The 25,641-nt window shown below is 43.6% G+C and overlaps 1 protein-coding gene across 1 annotated transcript in view; it reads right to left on the reverse strand.

Moving 5' to 3' along the window:
- The window catches only part of LOC126278213 (uncharacterized), a 162,209-nt gene that overhangs the window by 37,811 nt on the left and 98,757 nt on the right, over positions 1–25,641 (reverse strand). The gene's annotated exons all lie outside the window — the stretch shown is intronic.

Here is a 25,641-nt window from a genome sequence, read left to right on the forward strand (position 1 = left end):
GCACACACTGTAGGTGATAAAGGTAGTAACAGTTGTCATGGAGAATGTTCATCACGGTCGTCTTGCTCATCCTGTTCTGGTGGGCCTGGTACTGACATGGTGGTCGCCTTCCGCAGTGTTAATCACATTTTCCTCCAAATCTAGAACATTTAGGGAACGTCCTTCATGATGTCCTGCTTCCTGAAACCGACCCTGGCACAGACAAACGGCGAAACGCTGTTTCAAACATGGTGCTGTCGGTTGGGGTTTGACTGTTGCTACAACCTTGCTGCCCGCCGCCCGTTGATATTTGCCTTTCCGTAAGTAAACACCATGTCGGCAAGCTATCGATTCGAATATGGACCCATTGTGTACAGCGCTCTATGGCATCCACTACAAGCTGATTCAGATAAAGGACTGAATCGGACACAACATTGCCAATTACTATAGTAGGCGAGGGCGCTAGCGCATGACGTATGAGAAACAGTACCACCCTCTAGGAGAAAACCATGTATGCTGTAACTGTAGCTGCATGGTACAGCGTGTATTAGGCCGCAGTCTCTGTGGCAGAGTATGACTGAATAAATGGTCTCTAGCACGGAAACCATCCATTTCGTGACATACGTTCATTAGATCTTTTTTGTTCCGTATTCTGCATCGATCAATGTCTAGAGTTTGTACACGGTGAAAGAAAATCACCTTGTATAATTCTAAACATTCATAGTGGTGTCTGATTGTTCTATATCGTGCCTCCCTACCACTTGCGCGCAACGACGCTCTGAGCGTGTTTTTTAGTGAATTGACTAGTTTGAATCTGGTACCTGTTGCTGGTAAGGAGACGCCAGACCACACATGACATGTAGAATTCAGAAGAGTTCAGTGAGACTAGCGATGATATAACCAAATACTTAATGATTTCAGCGTCAGCTCCACTGCACTCCCTGTAAAAGAATCTTAATACTAACTAAATTTAGTGGAAGGGGTTCAAGGCTTTTCTATTTTTAGTTAGCTGGTAAAATAACGTCGAAAAAGTAGTTAAGTTTACCATTGGTAATTTTATTCTAGTCACAAAACATCGTTTATAAATTGCACTATTGATAAAAGGAAATGTTTTAATACAGGATGGTAAAAACCAACTGCGTTCAACAAAAATTTGAACAAATATTCCCTGAATGGGTTTCCAAGTTCTACAATGGATCGAAGGATGACCTATGCGATATCACATCTATAATCTAGGTTTAAATTAAGTTTCACAAAAGAGCAAACTATCAAAATGGTCTACAGTGACCCTCAATTATCTTTAATTACTTATCTAACTTGTCGTAAATTACAGTGGCTGATGTGGTTTCTCAATAACTATATAACAGAAAAATCGTCGCGTTTCGGATTTTTACTTCAAGTGGCAAATGTGAACACCATGAGCTTTAATTTACGATCGACACTAGTATTGCGCAAAAAGGGGGTGTAACAGATGAGACTTCTGCAGTTCTGAGTGAAGCTTTATGCGCTGTTATGCGGCATCGCGTGCGTTCATTACCTCGTCGGTGTTCGTCAGGGAGCGGCGGCCGGCACAGCTCCGCTCACCTCGCCGTCTCGGAAGGAACTACTCCCCTAACGTTATACTTTTCGTGGTGGGGCAATGTTTTTAAAGTTTGCAACGTAACAGAGACGCGAAAAAGTCTCACGCTAAAGCATGCGGGTGGTGTCGTCCTAATAGTTAGCTGGCGACATAGGTGTCCAGCCCGTCCCTTATCGTAGGGCCTTCTAGGTTAACACGGTTCTGCTCTCGGCTTCTGTTCTCGTTTCTCCCCTCGGAACTGCGTCTGTCTCGCGGTGGGAAGGTATGACATGCATTTAGGCATTCTTGTGTTAGTCTGTGATATTCCATTTGCTCACTCGTTACTGGTATTACTTTGGTTAATTTAATGTCACGATTTATTCGGAGCTATGTGACATACTACAGGATTTGCTTATCATGTCAGGGTTTTCATGGAAGGTGTTGGATTTGCCTGACACCTTACACAATGACAAGCCAAACATTACGACCACTGTCCACTGTGTGACTGAATGCTGTCTGGTGGCGTTGCGGTATGTGAAGCGGTAAGAAAATTACCGGCTGTCATGTCCTGAGAGGGAGACAGAAGGACGCGTAATAACAGACAAAGGCTTACCTCGACTGGTGCAATCGATGAGAGATTGTCTGGTGGACAGCTAGCATGATTCGAATCTGCAAAGATGCTATACCCCGGAAAGGTGTTCAGAAACGCAGAATTCTGTATAATCCTCAAGGTAACTCAGGGGCAATGAAGCTCAGAATAACTTAGTTGCAATGAACTGCGCTCTTGGAACTTTCGAGTGGTATTACACTAATCACTGAACGCTATCACTGTCTTTGGCTTAGGCTGCAGTACTAGTTAGCTGTCTTCGACCTCGCGAACTTGGGTATGTCTCCTCAGTAATGACAGTTTGCCAACACTCTCCCACTACCCTACGTCCGCGACCTGGCGATGACCGACACAGAGGTACCAAACCAGACGACCACAGAACTGCGTTTTCCTCTTACTCGTGGTGGGCCTCCCTTCGTAGCACTTACAACGTTCTGGAATATTTCCTCTGACGTACATAGGGGTCACTTGCGTGAATCTTACCATATTTGGGACAGAGCACGAGGCACATCCTCCTTTGTCATGCGGAGTCCCGTGCTCGGTAGACGTTGCCCCCTCATGTGTGTATAAACAGTGGTTAGTTCGGTGCCAGACTGACGCTGTTTGAGTAGACAATTAGGCAAATGCATCCGCTGACTCCCGCAGGCAGCTCCGAACTGCAACGTGAGCTTGATACCGGCTTATCTCTCAATATGAGGCTCCAGAACAAGGCTGTTCCAAAATTACAAGGCAATATTGAGCCGTACGTGGCTCGTGTTCCCACCAGCACGTATTTTACACCCTGTGTTTAACGTACTTCCACCTCACTACGTTAATTTAAATTACTATTGTCACCGAGTTGCTGCTTTGCATGACCGTGACCGGCGCCAGCAGCGCGTATCGATATAACCCCTCTTGTAGTATCTTGGCTCGACTGCTATTACTTCCTGGTCGTTCTCTGTCGTAAGGGAGTTCGGGTCGCGAGTTCGGGCTGCCAGTCAGTTGGAACACGTCTGGAGCGCAGTCCGGACCTCCCAGTCGGGGAGTTGCAACGCGGCACTAGCACAGTCGAGTTGGAGCTGTGAGGTCTGCGTCGACATGGCTCGACCGACCATTGCCGCCACGCATCACTTGAGCCGGGCCACGCTCTTGGTGGATCGTCGGTCGGTCGCCCTACCGGACGACGTATTTTGGCTCGCCGATCGTTCATAAGTCGGCTGTGTGTGTGTGCACCGACTCCCAATTTGTCTTCATGTGTGCTTAGTTACTGTTGGGTATCGTTCAGGTCATCGTGCAAGTGTTTGTCAGGTTGTGTGTGTGGTTCGCGCTATTTCCACTGTCGACTATTTTAGACGTTGTCGGCATTGTGAGGGCTGTCGGTCGGTTGCTGCGGACCAGGGAAGTTATCTCCGCGCGGTGCAGTCGGCTGGGTCCGGTGGCGGTCCCTGCACAGTGTCGGAGCGTGTGTGGAGCTGTCCGATTGCTGCTAGCTTCGTGGTTCACCGACCCAGGACGTCAAAGTCGAGTAGTGGTTTCAACTACCCAAGCCACGTCCATTCATGTTGTGGTGGTTCGTTTCGAAGGTTCGCTGTTGGGGCGGTTTTCCTGTGAGCAACACCGAGTGTTTCTATTGCTGAAATTTAGTCGCCATGCGGTGCAAATTAACTATATTGGTTGACTACAATTCGAGTGCACCAGCGGAATTTTCTGCCTTGTGGCCGTTAGTGTTCTGGTTACCTGCACTGGCCACTGACGTAAATTCAGGCAATGTTCTTTTTGAGTGAAGTTACCTATATAACCATATTTCCAGTTCAAGTGTACCAGTGGAATTTTCTGCCTTGTGGCCGTTAGTGTTCCGGCTACCTGCCCTGGTCACTAACGTAATTTCAGGCAGCGTCCTTTCCTCACCTGTTGTCGCTGTCCAGCATGGCGTGTAATTTTGGCAGCTAATACATTCTCCATTGTGGATTATCACGTTCGTAACCTTTTGTGTTTGAGTCCTCATGTACTGATTGATGGCAAGCAAGTCGTTGTGTCGGTAGATCCGTGGCTGTCCCCTGGTTGGGTTCCGACGGATCAAGTGTAGTTGAGCTCACCACCTGTCTGACCCAAGTTAGCTGAGATGTTTTTTAATTATTTTATTTGCTATTTTAACTGCAGTTTTATCTTGTCGATTTTTAACATTTCTTGTTTGGAGGCCTTCAGCCGTGAAAGACTTGCAATTGGTAAAGGTTCGGCTATGTGTCGCTTTGGTTGTGAACGTGTTATTAAATTACAATAAATTAGAAGGTGAAACTGACCCCAACCTTATTTGGCCCTTTCCACAATCCTAATTACTTTTTCTGCTCAGCGGTTAAGCGGGCATCTAAAATATTTCAGGGTGAGATTCAGCAGATGCGGGAGATAAAAGAACGTCAAATGAATGTGGGCCCGGAAATGGATATTTACTGAGATATCGGACATGGACATCAGTTACCGCGGGCATTACTAACATGCCCTACGAACTTGACATAGCGGTCTCTCAGTCCCACGCGACGATACAGTGGCGTGAAGGCAGTCTCTACGAACCATGGCCTGATCGGAATTACTGGACTTCGTGGCGGGTTCTATAGACTGCTCTTTCGGACATGACGGTACAACCACGTTAGCACGTGCACCCCCGCTGTTGCCGTAGGGTGAGTTTCTCCAGGTACAGGTTATGCGCTGTTGGAATATTGTATTGTGACAGCTGATTTTCCTGTTCGTATTGTTTTAGACAGTGATGTATTTAAATGTTGAGTGTACACACACGCATTGCAAGTATGGATTGGCGGATGGCAGTGCTGTGGAAGCCTGTCGTTTGTATCACGAACGATATCCAGACCGCCAGTGCCCTGACAGGAAGACATTCCGAGAATTCCGCTGCCGCTCATGTGAGCATAGTAGTTTCACGCCTTTACCTGGAATGAGAGAACGCCCACGACGCACCACGCCTGTTACTAAGGACGCTGTTGTTGATGCTGTTGAACAGAATTCGCACATCAGCCCTCGGCGCTTGGATCGTCAGCTGTGAAATTCGGTAATGGTGGTGACACAGCAAAATCACGATAGTAATCCGTTGTAGTTGTTACATATTTTATAACAAACAAAAGCATTATAAAATCACAATCACAATAATACAGGAGACGGCCTTACGAGGCCAGATCACTTTGACAAATAATAAATAAATTTCTTTAACCGGAACAAGACCCATAAAACTTGAAACTTGCATATGACTAGGTGAATATACTCAGATAAAGCTTTACTTAAATAGTACAAATGTCCGTACAATTCCCATCAGAACTCTCATTACTTCCAATCAGCTGAGGAACAGACTAAGGGCCGGCCGGGGTGGCCGAGCGGTTCTAGGCGCTACAGTCTGAAACAGCGCGACCGCTACGGTCGCAGGTTCGAATCCTGCCTCGGGCATGGATGTGTGTGATGTCCTTAAGTTAGTTAGGTTTAAGTAGTTCTAAGCTCTAGGTGACTGATGACTTTAGAAGTTAAGTCCCATAGTGCTCAGAGACATTTGAACCATTTGAACAGATTAAGGGTAAGCACACAGATCTTTTAAAGTTTGGCTAGCTAATTTTCCTAAACAACGCTATATACAAATGACTAAAACAATGAGAGAGGTGCTTTAATTTCAACTAAACAAATCTTCAAATTTACTTACTCAATTGATTAATGAACAACATTTTTAGAATGATTACCATTAGAACATGACCATATGACAATATCACTAACATGAGGTTCCTTCACTATTGCGTTTGAATTAGCCATATACGCGAGCAGACCAAGGATTCAAATCAATACGAGAGATCCACGACACAGGAAATGACACAGAAATGTACTCAACTTGGCACTGCAATTGAACTTCACATGCCACAATTCTCCACTGAAAAGATGGAATCACGCAACAGTGACAACATAACGCAAGATGTAAAGGAGACGACAGGGCCTTAAATATCTCTCTGCCCCCGTAGTGCTCTGCTCCCAGTATGCTCCCGTCGACCGCTGCCAATTATCTGTAACACAACACACATGAACATAAACTACACAATCTTATCTAGAGAACAGGTGATCAATACAACTGAATAGAAACAAATTAGCCTCCGTGAATTACTTGTCCAGATGAGCAGAAGACAAAACAGCATCGAAGTCGACTCAAAAATCAAAATGACGATCGATGGAAACTGACGCCAGAAACGCACCAGCTCAATCTGGATGTACCTCACAACACTATCTGGCGATGTCAGCGTGAACAGCGGCTGTATCCGTATCTCCTTCAACGGATTCAGGCATTGATTCTGTGGATTTTCCTGCAAGGCTTACGTTTTTTCGGCGATTTATCCAACAACGCAGTATAGGACCTGCTGTTCCAGCAGTGGTGTTGTGAGCGGTTGAAGCAATATTCACGCACGATGGCATCCAAAATTTCTGTCCACATGAAACTGTTGAAGTGGCCCATCAACAAAGATTCGCCATCGACGTCTCAGTACGGGTTACTGAGGATTTCTACGTACTTCTCTACCACCTGAACGGGTGGCGGTACAAACGGTCTTTTTTTCCCAGAATGTTTCCTCCTATGTTAGAGAATCTTTCATTAGAATTCTGGTAATAGATCTACTTCATGCACGATGGTGCAGCCGCTTAATTTTGCATTCTCGCCCGCCAGTATCTGACTCGTCCTTATGCTTATTGCTGGACAGGAAGAGGAGGGCCAATTGCTTGGCTCCAAAGCTCCTCTGACTTAAACCCGTTGGACTTTATCCTGTGATGCCAATTTACAAAGTGGCCACGTACCGCTGTGCAGTAAATGTGGTGCCGTGTTTCAGTATGTCAGTGACCAGCGGGTCCTTGCAGTCATAAAAAGAGCTCGTCATGACTTTCCTAGAGATTGCGTGCCTGTTGTTTTGACTATGCTGCAGAAGTTTCACTGTGAAGCTCTTACACATCCTCCATACGGTCCCAATCTCTCCCAATGCGATTTCCACACACGAACAGATTTCCACCACGGGCCAGAACTGCAGGTATCTTAGACGGATCTGGCCCGTCAGTCCGAGTCACGTCGTTTCCCACTAGTGTGCAGTCCCCGCTCGTGGGATCTAGCTCTGCGCTTCCGATAGGATGTGAGAGAAAATAGGTGGATTTTCGTGATTTATCCGCGGACCCAGGACTGCCGTGCATGTTCGACAACCCACATGCCTGGGTACAATCAAGGCCCCTAAGATAATCACAAACATGTTTGCATGAAGACCTGACAGAATTATCTCCCAATGGGATAAACGTACTAACAGTTATGGCGATGACTTTTGAAATAAAAAAGCAGTTTACTTACTATTTTTTCATCCGGCTTGTTTTTATTTGACTGTCAATTACCATCTTATACAAAGAGTATGACAGGACAGGATTTTGAGTGAAACAATAACTGCCGCGCGGGATTAACCGAGCGGTCTAGGGCGCTGCAGTCATGCACTGTGCGGCTGGTCCCGGCGGAGGTTCGAGTCCTCCCTCAAAATGGTTCAAATGGCTCTGAGCACTATGGAACTTAAAATCTGAGGTCATCAGTCCCCTAGAACTTAGAACTACTTAAACCTAACTAACCTAAGGACATCACACATCCATGCCCGAGGCTGGATTCGAACCTGCGAACGTAGCGATCGCGCGGTTCCAGACTGAAGCGCCTAGAACCGCTCGGCCACACTGGCCGATAGTCCTCCCTCGGGCATGTGTGTGTGTGTGTGTGTGTGTGTGTGTGTGTGTGTGTCTTTAGGATAATTTAGGTTAAGTAGTGTGTAAGCTTAGGGACTGATGACCTTGGTAGTTAAGTCCCATAAGATTTCACACACATTTGAACATTTTTTTGAAACAATAACTAGAGCACCAAACAACATCATGATGATGTTTTGGTTTGTGGGGCGCTCAACTGCGAGGCCATCAGCGCCCAGACCAAGTTCCAATTTTTTCGCACTTCAATTTTTTTCATAGTCCAATCCAGCCACAACCACGAAGGATGAGGACGATGATGAAATGATGAGGAATAAAACAGCAAGGTGAATGCGAGAGTTACTCATAACGTTCTATTTATCTCCTCGAAAAAATAAAGTTCCATTATCAAATTTTGTATGTATGTCAGGAGTCCTGGTACACACTGAAAACTCGCGCTGCAGTACCGTACCACGCCACTAGACAAACAAAACAGAGATAGGCGAACCCATTTGTAAAGTGGAATATCGAGAGTTTATTTAGTGTTCGCCAGCAGCGGAAATTTTGCACCTGTGTCACGCCAATCCAGACAGCTAAAGAAGTTATCTGAATTAGCGTAACACAGTTGCAACATTTCCGCTGCTGCCGAAAACGGAATTACCGGTCGATGCTCCACATTATCAACGCACGATTGCTACGGTATTGTGGTGCAGGCTTTTAGTTTATACCAGGAATGGAGACGTTTAACTGCGACCAAACAAAAAATTAATTACGGAACTTTACTTTTTGTGGGTGACAAATAAAGCTTTAAGTTTCCCCATCGTATATGTTAACACAACAGGGAATTAATTCCACGGCACTTGGTGGCGCTGTAGAGGGCAAATACTGCAAGGGAAGACGGAGACAGGAATACCCAATGAATAATTGTAGGGATCTGAAATTTCAAGCTAAAAAAATTGCGGTATTGAAGCAATAATTCTGGGAAGAAAACAGATGTGTTTAAGACAAACAGTCTTGCTTTTATAGGACATGTGGCATTACTTTAAGAAAATCTGACAGAATCAGTTATTGAAATAAGTCTTCTGGAAAAAAATAGCGAATAGAGCTGTTCACAAAATTGCGGCTGAAAAAAAAACTAAATTCAAAGCAAATACAAAAAATGCAGCAAATCAGAGAGAAGCAAAAATAGGTAAAGTACAGTGAGTCAATAAATTTAAATATCCCGGAAGAACTGTACAACAGAATGGACTAGAAGAAATTGCAATGATGTAAGTCTTGACAAAATGGAAAGAGCGTATCTATAACAAGAAATGCATACCTAGTAAATCAAAACTAAAACACTATACCAAAGAGGTAAGACCGGAATGTTTTTCATGTTTGTAAATGAATAATGATAAACTATATGATGGATAGACTGGAGGTACTTAATTGACGGGTTATTAGAAAAACAATCAGTGCAATACAATATACAGATGGTTGGAAAATGAGGAGTAGCGAGGAAATCTACGAAATTATACAGAAAATATCAGGAGTAATGCAAAAGTGGACACCTCTAGCGAATGAATGAGGAGAGGCTATTGAAACAAATATTTTCATATTTCTGCAAATAGAAGATGATAATAGCATCTGTTACATAAATAAGAAAAGAGCTACATTGAAATAACCTCAAAGAATCGGATATGGGAGAAAGGTTCCTGTTTAAGAAAAAGTATCAAATTTAGAAAGGTTTCTGGGTGGAAGAAATAAGAAATCGGTAACAGCACGGACAGAAGAAATTACTAAACTGCTTGGGTAGAAGGTGAAGAAGTACCGGAAAAATAGGAAAAAGGAAAGAAAGACAGAAGAGGAATTAAAGTTCTTACATGACCCTAGCGTCGAAAAAAAAACTAATACTACACTCTGCTATTAAACTCTTAAGTCTGTGCCATGTCCACTAGAAGCCATGTCATCCCATGCGAATGGAGTCACTCGCCAAGCGTTGTCAGCTTGCCATATCTCAGAGCCACTACTTCCCACTCTTTAGGCATCTCGATGCCGAGTGCACCTCAATCCAGTCCTCCCTGTCAGTACATGGGGCTGAACTCAGATCCTCCGCGTGAGCCTGAGGTTCGTGGTTTCCCGTATCAGTTTCTGAAACTTCTCTGAACTTGGGTGTCCGACTTCTTTTCAACAAATCAAGTCACACACTGTGCTCTTTTCTGTGCAGACTTAATTCTTAGAGTCATTTAAAGTGCTCCAACAATCCTGTGACAACGAAAAAAAACACATTTGTTACAGATTTGTTACTCTTGTCACCTGGATACCAAATTTTTTTTCAGTAGGTGCATCAGACACACTTCACTTTTTTTCTCTATCTTAGTTACAAGTCGAGTTATAAGACAACGAAGCTGTACGTACCTTTCGAGACACATTGCATATTAGGATCTAGGAGAGCAAAAATGCAACTCCTCTACTGAGAAAATGAGAAGAGAGGTACCATTTGGAAAAGCCTCTACAATTACATTAAGCAAGTTGGTCAAGTTTCTAAAAGAAGGGGTACTGTCACAATTGAAAAATGACTCCGAGCACTATGGGACTCAACATCAGAGGTCATCAGTCTCCTAGAACTTAGAACTACTTAAACCTAACTAACCTAAGGACATCACACACATCCATGCCCGAGGCAGGATTCGAACCTGCGACCGTAGCAGTCACTCGGTTCCGAACTGAAGTGCCTAGAACCGCACGGCCACCGCGACCGGCTGTCACTACTGACCAACGTAAAAATGTCTGAAACATTGATCTTCCCCAAAGTTTTGTACAAATGTGAGACGTGCACAGTGATAACCGTGGAGCGCAAGAAAATTCTTTCTTATGAAGTGTGGGTGAGGAGCACCATCGGATTTTACTGTTTTGAAAAAGGTAAAAAATAAAACTAAAAATATCTTTGGAGGGCAAAATGATGCTGGTGAAACTAAAGTACTTCGGGCATGCAGTAACATGAGAGCAGAAGATACAGTAAGGAAGAGCTGTGCTGCTCGGAAGAACAGAAGGTCAAAGACCTGTAGAGAAAAACCAACGAGCAGTTGTATAGGGGACATCAAAGGAACAAGCGGAATAGATCTGGAAGAACGGAGGACCAGAACAACGGCCTGGAGTGCTTGGAAGGATGTCGTTCATCATGTCAACAGGACCCTGAGATGACCCGATGGTCATAACGAATTAGACGTAGACGCAGCAGAGAGACGTCCGTTTGAGGACAGTAGGTTTCCATGTGTGTGGCTGACGCAGGGAGGTCTGGGGCGCTGCGTCCGCCAGTCAGCACTTAGCGGGCCAACGACCGCGACGCGTGCGTCGCGCGACCCTCGTGTCAAACGGAGCGTGCAGCCGCCCGCTGCGAGCTCAGGGCAGCGCCGGAGGTCGCCGCGAAACAGGACGTGCGCCGAATGCGGCCTTGGCGCCGCCTCAACCGACGCGCCAGCCTTGCTGCTTCTTCCAGCCTCACCAAATGCTCCCCTTAAAGGCGCGTAAACACTAGGCCAAGGGAAGCCGTCGGACGGATTCGGCCGAACGTTAGTCGCCAACACACTGGCGATCGACCTCTTATCCTCATCAAACCAAGGGAGTAAGGGATTCGGCAGTGTGGAATCGCAGCTAGCACTGATAACTTTCGAGATTGCTCCCTTCCAGGGCCTGTTCGGAAGGAGTTTAGTTTTAGTAGGATTTGTTTCCCCCTTCGTGTTACCTTCTGTTGTAATTGCTGAAGGCAACAAATATATATATATATATATATATATTACGTGTGTATGTCACTGAACTCCTCTTAAACGGCTGGACCGATTTGAATGAATTTTTTTTTGTATGCGTTTGGGTGGCTCCCTGGATGGTTTAGATTCACAAATGATCCCGCCAGATGGCGCTGCAGTCGGTATCTAATCTATACTGCAACGAAACGGCTGGATTGATTTGAATGAATTTTTGTGAATGCATTCGGGGCCTGGATGATTTAGATTCACAAATCTTCCCGGCAGGTGGTGCTGCAGTCAGTATTTAGGTTATTTATTCATACCGCAACTAAACGGTTGGATTTACTTGCATGAATTTTTGTGTATGCATTCAAGTGGGGGCCTGGAAAATTTACATTCTTTAATCAGCACAGTAGGTGGCGTTGCATTTTTGTGTGCAATATTGAGCGTATTAGATTCAGATATGAGTTACGTGCATAGGATTTCGTTTATTTTTCGACATTTTAATTTAAGTGTATTACATTATGTGTGTTTCATTATTTTGACATTTTCATTTTTTACGGTGTCTTTTGATATTTCAGGTGTCGCATTTCAGTGAATATTAAGTGTATTATATCCACATATAAGTTACGTACATAAAACAATGCCATGTCTTCGTGGACGAGGAGGAAATATTGGTCTACGGACTCGGAATTCACAATTAGTCCAGAGCCGTCGGTTAAATAGATCGGCAGAAGATCAATTGACGGACGATGAAAATTTAAGAAACCAGGCTGCAATCAGACTTGCTAATGAAAGTCAAGAGCAACGAGTCACCGACACATTCAGAACACGTGAACAACAGCGTTTGCAAGTGTATCGCGTATTGACACGTGCATCACTTCTTCGCCTTGCATTTGAATATGAGTCGGACATCGACTATTCGTCACATTCACAAATTGTAATCAGTGCTATGAACAAACAATGCCAACACTGTCATGCACTCAAATACGGAGGTGGATTGGCCGGTTTCTGCTGCGCGTCTGGAAAAGTTGTATTGCAACCATTGAATTCGCCGCCGGAACCATTCAATTCACGCTTGCAAGTGACATCATTTGGAGCAACAAAAATCGTTCAGAATGAGGATGGTCGTAATTTTCACTCAGCGTTTAACATTCAGGGTCAAGTGTATCATCAAATTGGTTCTTTAATGCCGATGCCCGATACCGATTCAAAATTTCTGCAAATCTACTTCATGGGTGATGAGGAGCAGCAAATAAACGCACGCTGCCAGTACAACCATATCGAGCAGATGGAGGAGCGAGAAACTGAGGGTATTTTAGAACCGTTTTTACAGAATCACAACCAGTTGGTCCAGTTGTTCAATGCCGTTTCAAACAGACTGCAAAACGACAACTATACAGCAGACAAAGTATCATCTGGGCAGCACGCGGGCCGATATAATACACCGACCATTAATGAAGTTGCAGTTGCTATGGTTGGTGACGCATTTGAACGTCGAGATATACGAATCCAATGCAGAGATAACACAGTGCATACCATTGAAGACAGTCATCGCTCTTACGACACTTAGCAATATTCATTGATATTTTGGGAAGAAGGAGAAGATGGGTATCATTTAAATATGAAACAAAAAAATGCAGGACAACGTCTGTCAGGTCCACTAGTACATTCATAATTCTGCTTCTTTGTAGGTGATGACTGTAGGTGACGAAAGCACAAGAAAATGGGCGCTACTGAGGTCACATTTTACCCTAGCTCGTGCTAGGCACAACACCACACTCGGCCAGGCTGCAAAAAAGATAAGGAAATGAAGACACGAAGATGAAATGTATTTTTAATTCCATTTCTTCAAAACGATGAGTCTCCTTACTTTATTATTTTACTTATTTTTTTATTATTTACACGTCAAGTTCCGTAGGACCAAATTGAGGAGCAAATCTCCAAGGTAATGGAACGTGTCAGTACATGAAATTACAACATAAAAGTAATAACAGATAAAAATAAAATGTTTATGAACCCGAAAAAACTCAAGCCATAAGTTTAAGTAAACGCAATCAAGATTACAATAAGAATCAGCTTAATTTTTCAAGGAACTCGGCGACGGAATATAAGGAGTGACCCACGAGGTAACTCTTCAGTTTCGATTACTGCTAAGATTTTTCAATTCTTGTGGTATGTTACTGAAAATGGATGCAGCAGTAAATGATCACCTTTCTGCACAAGAGTTAAGGAAGTGCGATTCAAATGCAGATTGGATTTCTGCCGAGAATCAACTGAGTGAAAGCTGCTTTTTCTTGGGAATAAGCTAATATTGTTAACAAGAAATTACTGTAAGGAATATATATATATTGAGAGCCCAATGTCAGAATACCCAGACTCGTGAACAGGGGTCGACAAGAGTTTCTTGAACTTACATCACTTATCACCTGAACCGCCCGTTTCTGAGCCAAAAATATACTTTTAGAATGAGAAGAGTTACCCCAAAAAATAATACCATACGACATTAGCAAATGAAAGTAAGCAAAGTATACCAATTTTCGTCTCGAACGATCACTTACTTCAGATACCTTTCGCATATTAAAAATGGCAGAATTAAGACTTTGAACAAGATCCTGATCGTGGGCTTTCCACGACTGTTTACTATCAATCTGGACACTTAGAAATTTGAACTGTTCAGTTTTACTAATCATATGCCCATTCTGTGAGATTAAAGCGTCAGGTTTTGTTGAACTGTGTGTTAGAAACTGTAAAAACTGAGTCTTACTGTGATTTAGCCTTAGTTTATTTTCTACAAGCCATGAACGTATGTCATGTGCTACACTAATTGAAACCGAACCATGTTGCACACAACATATTTTACTGCCAAGCTAGTGTCATCAGCAAACAGAAATATTTTAGAGTGACCTGTAATACTAGCTGGAATATCATTTATACAAATAAGGAAAGGGAGTGGGCCCAACACTGATCCCTGGGTCATCCCTCATTTGACCGTACCCCACTCAGATCCCACACCACAACCATTCTCAACACATGCTGTCTGTTGCTAAAGTAAGAGGTGAACCAATTGTGAGCTACTCCCCGTATTCCGTAATGGTCCAACTTCTGGAGCAATATTTTGTGATCAACACTCTCGCATGGAATTGTTGATAACAATCTGGAAACTGAATTGACTGATTTTGTGAGAGCCAGGAGTGAGATCCGGCAATCACCTCGCGCCAAAGAAAAGAAATGACAAATGCGTAAATAGATAATACATAATAATGTACAAAATTAATCGTAAGCACAGTTGGAAGTTTTTATCTTAATCTTAGAAAGACTGGCTGTGTCAGTCTTTCCTCAGTTGAAATACGCTTTCTGAATTACGTGTGTATTTTCTGTAGCTTAGGAAGAAGCGATAGCAATAAATTCTCGAAGTTCGTGAAACTCATTCAAAAATGGAGGTTTCTTGAAATTACTGCAACCAATTGCCTTTTGTTTTGTTCTTCAATTTCTTACTATACCATTACCAGTTTCGAAGCGCCTAGTGATTCATCATCAGATGGTACATATTCATTGATTGTCTGTGGCAGTATGGGAATAGTGTAGCTGTGGCAAGATGTATAAACGAAACCTGTAAGCATTATGAGTGGCGAAAATTATTCACATTATGAGATAGGTTTCGTTGCTTTACTTACAGTTATTAGTATCTGCTAGTTGGATGTTGGTGCATATAGTATTCTGGAAAGCATAATGAATATTTTCCAGTGACGTTAATTGTACTGCACTTTACACACTTAACAACAGATAACACGTTCTACATACTTTACAAAACGTAAATAAACCGAAGAGTGTGACTAAATTTATGTCAAAGAGATTGTGTTAGGGCAAAGGGTCTCTTTCTTCAGCTTTTGTAAAACACACTGGCGTCAGTATGTATCTATTTCGCTGTCGCAAAGGTAACATGTAGTAATATAGCAAATGTGACATATGCTATTTATATATTAAACAACGAGTTTGTACTGCAGTTTCGATTGACATTCCATTTGCTTTTGTTTAACTAACATTGATCAACAATTACGAAATTAACAATAATCATCACAGCATAATTTTTTTAAAAAGAATAATGAACTGTTAAGCTGGGTGGTATGTGAGAGGAGAAGATTATGTGTGTGTGTGTGTGTGTGTGTGTGTGTGTGTGTGTGTGTGTGTGTGTACTAGAAGGAGAGAGAGAGAGTGTGTGTTGTAGGTGTGCCAATATGAGAGAGTGAGAGAAAGAGAGGGAGGCTGATATTTTTTGTAAGTTATTTAGTTTTTCAAGTGAAATGATTCTTTGACATTTTGGAAGAATAGGTTATTTGCTAAATCTGTTTCTTCATTTAAGATGGTGTGGGGAGACTTATTCTTACGAGCGAAAATCTCTAATTGTTCCAGAAAATCCATTTCTATTCCTTTGCCTGCAATGTGTAGGATATGGAGGTTTGTTTTGATGTTTGTAACTGAATGGGTGTTTCGTGCTAGGTGGGTTGCAAAACTAGATTTACTTAAATTCTTTCAACGTCGAGCATCTGTGTGTTCTTTGTACCAAATTTCAAAGTTTTCTCCTGCTTGCCCTATGCAATAGCAAAGCAGCTGTCGCAGGTTAATATATATATATATATATATATATATATATATATATATATATATTTCCCCCCCCCCCCCCCATGAACCATGGACCTTGCCGTTGGTGGGGAGGCTTGCGTGCCTCAGCGATACAGATGGCCGTACCGTAGGTACAACCTCAACGGAGGGGTATCTGTTGAGAGGCCAGACAAACGTGTGGTTCCTGAAGAGGGGCAGCAGCCTTTTCAGTAGTTGCAGGGGCAACAATCTGGATTATTGACTGATCTGTCCTTGCAACATTAACCAAAACGGCCTTGCTGTGCTGGTACTGCGAACGGCTGAAAGCAAGGGGAAACTACAGCCGTAATTTTTCCCGAGGACATGCAGCTTTACTGTATGATTAAATGATTATGGCATCCTCTTGGGTAAAATATTCCGGAGGTAAAATAGTCCCCCATTCGGATCTCCGGGCGGGGACTACTCAGGAGGATGTCGTTATCAGGAGAAAGAAAACTGGCGTTCTACGGATCGGAGCGTGGAATGTCAGATCCCTTAATCGGGCAGGTAGGTTAGAAAATTTAAAAAGGGAAATGGATAGGTTAAAGTTAGATATAGTGGGAATTAGTGAAGTTCGGTGACAGGAGGAACAAGACTTCTGGTCAGGTGACTACAGGGTTATAAACACAAAATCAAATAGGGGTAATGCAGGAGTATGTTTAATAATGAATAGGAAAATAGGAATGCGGGTAAGCTACTACAAACAGCATAGTGAACGCATTATTGTGGCCAAGATAGATACGAAGCCCACACCTACTACAGTAGTACAAGTTTATATGCCAACTAGCTCTGCAGATGACGAAGAAATTGAAGAAATGTACGATGAAATAAAAGAAATTATTCAGATAGTGAAGGGAGACGAAAATTTAATAGTAATGGGTGACTGGAATTCGAGTGTAGGAAAAGGGAGAGAAGGAAACATAGTAGGTGAATATGGATTGGGGCTAAGAAATGAAAGAGGAAGCCGCCTAGTAGAATTTTGTACAGAGCACAACTTAATCATAGGTAACACTTGGTTTAAGAATCATGAAAGAAGGTTGTATACGTGGAAGAACCCTGGAGATACTAAAAGGTATCAGATAGATTATATAATGGTAAGACAGAGATTTAGGAACCAGGTTTTAAGTTGTAAGACATTTCCAGGGGCAGATGTGGACTCTGACCACAATCTATTGGTTATGACCTGTAGATTAAAACTGAAGAAACTGCAAAAATGTGGGAAATTAAGGAGATGGGACCTGGATAAACTGAAAGAACCAGAGATTGTACAGAGTTTCAGGGAGAGCATAAGGGAACAATTGACAGGAATAGGGGAAAGAAATACAGTCGAAGAAGAATGGGTAGCTCTGAGGGATGAAGTAGTGAAGGCAGCAGAGGATAAAGTAGGTAAAAAGACGAGGGCTGCTAGAAATCCTTGGGTAACAGAAGAAATATTGAATTTAATTGATGAAAGGAGAAAATATAAAAATGCAGTAAATGAAGCAGGCAAAAAGGAATACAAACGTCTCAAAAATGAGATCGACAGGAAGTGCAAAATGGCTAAACAGGGATGGCTAGAGGACAAATGTAAGGATGTAGAAGCTTATCTCACTAGGGGTAAGATAGATACTGCCTACAGGAAAATTAAAGAGACCTTTGGAGAGAAGAGAACCACGTGTATGAATATCAAGAGCTCAGATGGCAACCCAGTTCTAAGCAAAGAAGGGAAGGCAGAAAGGTGGAAGGAGTATATAGAAGGTTTATACAAGGGTGATGTGCTTGAGGACAATATTATGGAAATGGAAGAGGATGTAGATGAAGACGAAATGGGAGATACGATACTGCGTGAAGAGTTTGACAGAGCGTTGAAAGACATGAGTCGAAACAAGGCCCCCGGAGTAGACAACATTCCATTAGAACTACTGACGGCCTTGGGAGAGCCAGTCATGACAAAACTCTACCAGCTGGTGAGCAAGATGTATGAGACAGGGAAATACCCTCAGACTTCAAGAAGAATATAATAATTCCAATCCCAAAGAAAGCAGGTGCTGACAGATGTGAAAATTACCGAACTATCAGTTTAATAAGTCACAACTGCAAAATACTAACGCGAATTCTTTACAGACGAATGGAAAAACTGGTAGATGCGGACCTCGGGGAGGATCAGTTTGGATTCCGTCGAAATGTTGGAACACGTGAGGCAATACTGACCTTACGACTTATCTTAGAAGAAAGATTAAGAAAAGGCAAACCTACGTTTCTAGCATTTGTAGACTTAGAGAAAGCTTTTGACAATGTTGACTGGAATACTCTTTTTCAAATTCTAAAGGTGGCAGGGGTAAAATACAGGGAGCGAAAGGCTATTTACAATTTGTACAGAAAGCAGATGGCAGTTATAAGAGTCGAGGGGCATGAAAGGGAAGCAGTGGTTGGGAAAGGAGTGAGACAGGGTTGTAGCCTCTCCCCGATGTTATTCAATCTGTATATTGAGCAAGCAGTAAAGGAAACAAAAGAAAAATTTGGAGTAGGTATTAAAATTCATGGAGACGAAGTAAAAACTTTGAGGTTCGCCGATGACATTGTAATTCTGTCAGAGACGGCAAAGGACTTGGAAGAGCAGTTGAACGGAATGGACAGTGTCTTGAAAGGAGGATATAAGATGAACATCAACAAAAGCAAAACGAGGATAATGGAATGTAGTCCAATTAAATCGGGTGATGCTGAGGGAATTAGATTAGGAAATGAGACACTTAAAGTAGTAAAGGAGTTTTGCTATTTGGGTAGCAAAATAACTGATGATGGTCGAAGAAGAGAGGATATAATATGTAGACTGGCAATGGCAAGGAAAGCGTTTCTGAAGAAGAGAAATTTGTTAACATCGAATATAGATTTAAGTGTCAGGAAGTCATTTCTGAAAATATTTGTTTGGAGTGTAGCCATGTATGGAAGTGAAACATGGACGATAACTAGTTTGGACAAGAAGAGAATAGAAGCTTTCGAAATGTGGTGCTACAGAAGAATACTGAAGATAAGGTGGATAGATCACGTAACTAATGAGGAGGTATTGAATAGGATTGGGGAGAAGAGAAGTTTGTGGCACAACTTGACTAGAAGAAGGGATCGGTTGGTAGGACATGTTTTGCGGCATCAAGGGATCACAAATTTAGCATTGGAGGGCAGTGTGGAGGGTAAAAATCGTAGAGGGAGACCGAGAGATGAGTACACTAAGCAGATTCAGAAGGATGTAGGTTGCAGTAGGTACTGGGAGATGAAGAAGCTTGCACAGGATAGAGTAGCATGGAGAGCTGCATCAAACCAGTCTCAGGACTGAAGACCACAACAACAACATATATCTTTCAGGAGGCTTGGCTGTTTTGGTGTTATGAATTATTTTGTCTTGTGTTTTGTTGGTTGTATGGTAACTTATTTTGACTCTATGTTGTTTAAAAGTTTTGGAAGTTAGTTTGAGATGTTACCAAGAAATGGAATGGAGATAATTTAGTTTCTTCTGCTATTAAGTGCTGTGTTGTTGATGCTGTCTGGTTTTTATCTTTTCATCTAATTTGTCATAAGTATTTTTGTGGGCTACTGTTTTTAAAACTTTTAATTTTTTGGTCTTTACATCAGGTTCAGTTATAGCAAATAACCCAATCTCCCAAAATTTCAGAGAATCTTTGCACTTGAAAAGTTAAATAACTCATAAAAAAGAACATATCTCTCTCTCTCTCTCTCTCTCTCTCTCTCTCTCTCTCTCTTTCTCTCTATCTCTCTCTTCTGCCACATTGCCCACATTGGCACACCTACACAACACTCTCTCTCTCTCTCTCTCTCTCTCTCTCTCTCTCTGTCTCTCTCCTTGTAGTACACACACGCAGAATCTCCTCCTCCCAAAGGCATGTACAGGACCTGCAACATGCGGTCGTGCCTTATCCTGCTGAAATGTAGGGTTTCGCAGGGATCGAATGAAGGGTAGAGGCACGCGTCGTAACACATCTGAAATGTAACGTCCACTGTTCAAAGTGCCGTCAGTGCGAACAAGAGGTCACCGAGACGTGTAACCAATGGCACCCAATATCGTCACGCCTGGTGATACGCCAGTATGGCGATGACGAGTACACGCTTCCAATGTGCGTTCAACGCGATGTCGCCAAACATGGATGCGACCATCATGATGCTGTAAATAGAACCTGGATTCATCCGAAAAAAATGTTTTGCCGTTTGTGCACCCAGGTTCGTCGTTGAGTATTACGCTCCTGAACCACCGACTCTATATATTGCTAACAGTCATTGGATCTCGACCAACGCGAGCAGCAATGTCGCGATACGATAAACCGCAATGGCGATAGGCTACAATCCGACCTTTATCAAAGTCGGAAACGTGATGGTACGCATTTCAACTTCTTACACGAAGCATCACAACGACGTTTCACCAGGCAACGCCGGTCAACTGCTGTCTGTGTATGAGAAATTTGTTGGAAATTTTTTCTCATGTCAGCACGTTGTAGGTAGAGAAATAACAATAGCCTAGTCTTTTTGCTCCATTGGTAACAGAACACAGGTCGCACACGGTAAGTTATGTGGAAATATACGCGACGAAACACGGGAACACAGTGGAAGCACAATAGGAACACGGTGCTCTGTGTGGAAACCGCCACTTCATGGTCGCTCCGAGATATTAGCTACTGGGAATTCGCATGCCAGCTTAATCTACACCTTCATGATATCAAAACAGTTTTGTTAGTCTTTCTTTGTCGTTACGTATTCGTTCAACACACAGCAAATCGCTACTGTGCCAAAGACCATTCGATCTAGCGGGCACACTAGGGGAGGTGCCCCAAGACCACCCCACCGCCAACATTTTGGCATTACCGCCTGCAGTCCGAACTGCAACCAGCAATGTTGGTTGTTTCGATAGGTTATGGTTAGGCCTAGAAAATTAATTGAAGGCCAACAAATGACAACCAGCCAAATTATTGGACAGAGGTTTACTTAGTCTGTGCCGACAGCAAGTCGGAGCCAACAATGTGGCTTGTTGTCATTCATTGTTCCGAATATGGACCAACATCAGCTGCAGAATGGATAGACGACAATGAAAATTTGTGACGAACCAGACTCGGAGCTGGATTTCCTGCTTATCGAGAGCAATCTCCTAACCATTTGACTATCCGAGCACAAGTCACAGCCATACCCAAACTTCCATATGTCGTGGATCACGTGTCTACAATCTGTACTCGTACATCTATTATGTATATTGCTATACAGGGGGGACACTTTGCTTAAAAGTCGCTTGCCCTTTGTCGGTGGATAAATACGATATTGCAGTGCCTGTGTCGTTGCAAATTACGATGGAAAGCTCCTTCGGACGTGCATGCATGCAGGAACTTTGATTCGTAATTCGGAATAACACAAGCACTGCAATATCCCAAGTACACTGAGGTCACCAAAGTCATGGGACAGTTATATGCATGTATACAGATGTCGATAGTATGGCGTACACAAGGTATAAAAGGGCAGTGCATTGGCGGAGCAGTCATTTGCACTCCGGTAATGCGTGTGAACTGGTTTCCGATTTGACAATGGCTGGGAATAAAAGACTCTGAAGGCGAAATGGTAGTTGGATATAGACATGTGCGACATTCCATTTCTGATATCGTTAGGAAATTCAATATTTCAAGAGACACCTGTCAAATTTCCGGCATTCCCTCTCACCACGGACAACTCAGTGGCCGACGGCCTTCACTTAACGACCGAGAGCATACGCACAGAATTATCAAAGCTAACAGACAAGCACCACTGGGTGAAATAACCGCAGGAAACAATGTGGAACGTACGACGAACATATCCGTTACGACAGTGCGGTGAAATCTGAATTTAACGGCCTATGGCACCAAAGACCGACGAGAGCGACTTTGCTAACAGCACGACATCGCCTGCAGCGCCCCTCCTGGGCTCTTGGCCATATGGGCTGGACCCTAGACGACTGTAAACGCGTGGTCCGGTCAAATGAATCCAGATTTCAGTTGGTAAGTGCTGATGGTAGGGTTCGAGAGTGGCGCAGCAATCACGAAGCCATGGACCCAAGTTCTCAACGACGCACCATGCAAGCTGGTGGTGACTACATGATCGTGTGGGCTGTGTTTACATGGAATGGACTAGGTTCTCGGTCCAACTGAACCTTTCATCGACTGGAAATGATTACGTGCGGCTAATTGGAGACCATTTTTAGTGTTCATGGACTTCATGTTACCAAACAACGGTGCGCCATGTCACCGGGCGTTGTTTGCGATTGGTTTGAAGAACATTGGGGACAAATCGAGCGTACGATTTGGCCACACAGATCGTCCGTCATGAATTCCATCGAGCATTTATGGGACGTATCGAGAGGTCAGATCGTGTGCAAAATCTTGCTCCAGCAACACTTATTATTATGGACGGCTGTAGACGCATCATGTCTCCGTATTTTTGCACAGTACCTCAGACGGCTTGTTGACTCCACGCCACGTCGAGTCACTGCACTACGACGGGCAAAATGAGATCCGACACGCTGTTAGGAGGTACCCCGTGGCTTTTGTCATCTCAGTGTAGGCTTCAGTAACCGTATCACCCGCAGACAGGATACACACACACACAGTGCGTTCCAGACAGGGCGTTTTTCTTTTAACTTGCTAAATAATAAGTGAAGGAAAAAGGTTTCTTCTTCTTTTTCTTGTCACTTTGTGCCGCATCAGCGCAGGGTCGGCGTGATCATTTACCGATTTTTTTATTGTGTCAGATGGAATCGTCATAACTGTTAATACACTTATGACATCGTGAGGCAAGACGGACAGTGCCTTCATAGAAAACTGTTTGCCGCTGCCTACGTAATTATGATTGAACTAAGGCGTGCACCTCTTTGTCCTCAGCAAACCGACAGCTTTTGTTCAGAGCTCCAAAAACATGGAAATCGCATGGGGAGAGATCGGTACTGTATGGAGGATGTATAAGGGCTTTGCTGCAAAACTTCTGCAGCGTAGCCGAAACAACTTTGGCAATATGTGGATCGCCTATGTAACGGTTTCCAGGGCTAACAAAAATATCGTGATCTGAACTTGACTCTTTTCGAAAATTTAAAAAACGTCTTAATATACTTATTAATAGGTATAATCTTACATAAAAAGTTTCACACAATTAGTCAAGTATTTAACCCACGGCGCACAAATTACACAGACTATATTCATGTTGTTTGATAACATGAAGTATACTTCGGGATTACTGACACACTTCATACGTAATTTCAAACCTTTTCGAAATTTCTCTCGCAAAACTATGAAACTAAAAACGTTTATCGCTTACTACATTTCTGCTGTTCATAGGATGGTTCCTTTGACAGGGCACGGCCGACTTCGTCCCCCGTCCTTCCCTAGTCCAATGAGACCGATGACGTCGCTGTCTGGTCTCCTCCCAGAAACAAGTCAACTCAACTGCTGCTCATAAAGGATAATTTCAGCATCAGGCATGACCTTTTGTTTTACTGCTTCTTTACTGCTAACTCTATTCGCGACACATTTTGCAGACAGTATCCACTATCCATTGTACGACATTTAATTCTGGAGATGTGAGGTCATAAACATTGAGAATTGTGAAAAACTGGCTTTCCTTAAAACTTACTAAGCGCCTAAATCTTCGTTAGACTATGAACGAATAATCCACGTCTAACAAAACCAATGTAATTATGGCTATTGTTCTTGAACCACAAAAGTTTTACATGCTTGAAATCGAACGCTTATCACATTAAGACACTTGTAAATAAATTCGACGTCTGAAGCTGTTCTATACATGGGAGTTTATTATTAAAAGGATCGGGGGGGGGGGGGGGGGAAGAAGAGGTTGGGGAGATGCAGGGAGGGCGCGTTACTAGTAGAAATCTATATCTGGACACCCTACAGGGAAATGAACTCGCACCTATTCAATTCGTGTTCAGTGTTCAGCCATTTCTCGCTGAACCTCAAGACGTGACTTTTGTTCTGCTCTGATGCCGTCCTCTCGAAATACACCTTGCACAAAATTCGAAGTTCTCCTCTACAAGTAGAACGTGCCGGCGTAAATACAATCTGTAATAGTGCCTGCAGAATGCAGCGACAACGAAACTTTTAGGAACACCGGGTAAGTACGTAGCTCTCCAGGAATGTTGTCGCCATCCTTGTTGACCTCAAAACAGACCAGAAGCAACATTGTGTTGCAGTTTATTTGTGTCTGAGGTTGAGACTCAAACTGTGACGCATCCGCTGTTCAGGCGCTGTTGGGCCAGCCTTTTGATAGCGCTGTCACGTAGGAAGGAAGCGAGGCGAGCTACGCGGCGGTGGCGTGGAGAGGCATTCTGAAGAGTGAATCACGGCACGCGAGTGGGGCCGCGCTGTTTAGACTGTCGGAATGACACACGCAAGCGGCCGGCTCGTGGAACAATGACCACAACTCCACCCTCGTCATTTTACCACCTGGTGCCCCACCACTGGTGATTCACCGAGCGGGAAAAGCCTCGGTGGTTTTCTCGTGGGGTCCCGCGAGCCGCGCACTAACTTCCCGCGCCGAGTTCCCTCAAATGTGGCACAATATCCGCACGCGGGAGGGTTGCGTGAATGTACCATTAGAGGACGTCGGAGTTTTGTTGATTACGATTCCTCGCTGGTGGACCCAAGTGAACTTCTAACGACTACAGAGTAGGTGTCTTGTGTGCTTCGTGCTCTCAGCTCGTCAGTATTTGTTAAAAGACGCCTTACTGTACACTAATGTTGCATGCAAATACGTGTACAACTGCCAGACCGATATTCGGGTATATAGCCCATAATGAGTGGCGCCTGATACAGAGGTCAAATATACAGAACGATGTCTATAACATAGGAATATTGTGTATGCACTCATCAGGTAGAACACCATGACCACCTACCTAATAGATGGTATGTCCACCTTTGGCACGGATAACAACGACGACGCACCGTGGCGTGGAAGCAATGAGCTCTTGGTAGGTCGCTGGAGGGAGTTGGCACTACATTTGCACAACCAAGTCTCCTAATTTCTATAAATTCCGGGATCTCTGACGTTCAATCAGATACCAGACGTGTTCGATGAGTTTGACATCTGGCTAGTGGGGAGCAGTAAATCGACTGGAACTCGCCACTGTGTCCGCCCAACCTGTGGCACAATATGCGCACGCGGGAGGGTTGCCCTGGCCTTGTGACATGGCGCATTACCTTGTTGAAAAATGCCACTGCCAACGAGAAACAAGTTCGTCATCAACGGATGTACATAATACGCAACTAGTGTATGATATTCCTTGGCCGTCATGGTGCCTTGCGCGAGCTCCATTGGTCCCATGGATGCCCACGTGATTGTTCCCCAGAACATAATGGAGCCGCCTCCAGCTTGTCTCCATCACCGCTACAGCTGCCAGGAGCTGTTCCCCTGGAAGA

Source organism: Schistocerca gregaria, chromosome 6 (genome assembly GCF_023897955.1).
Source record: "Schistocerca gregaria isolate iqSchGreg1 chromosome 6, iqSchGreg1.2, whole genome shotgun sequence".
In the NCBI taxonomy this organism is placed as follows: domain Eukaryota; kingdom Metazoa; phylum Arthropoda; class Insecta; order Orthoptera; family Acrididae; genus Schistocerca; species Schistocerca gregaria.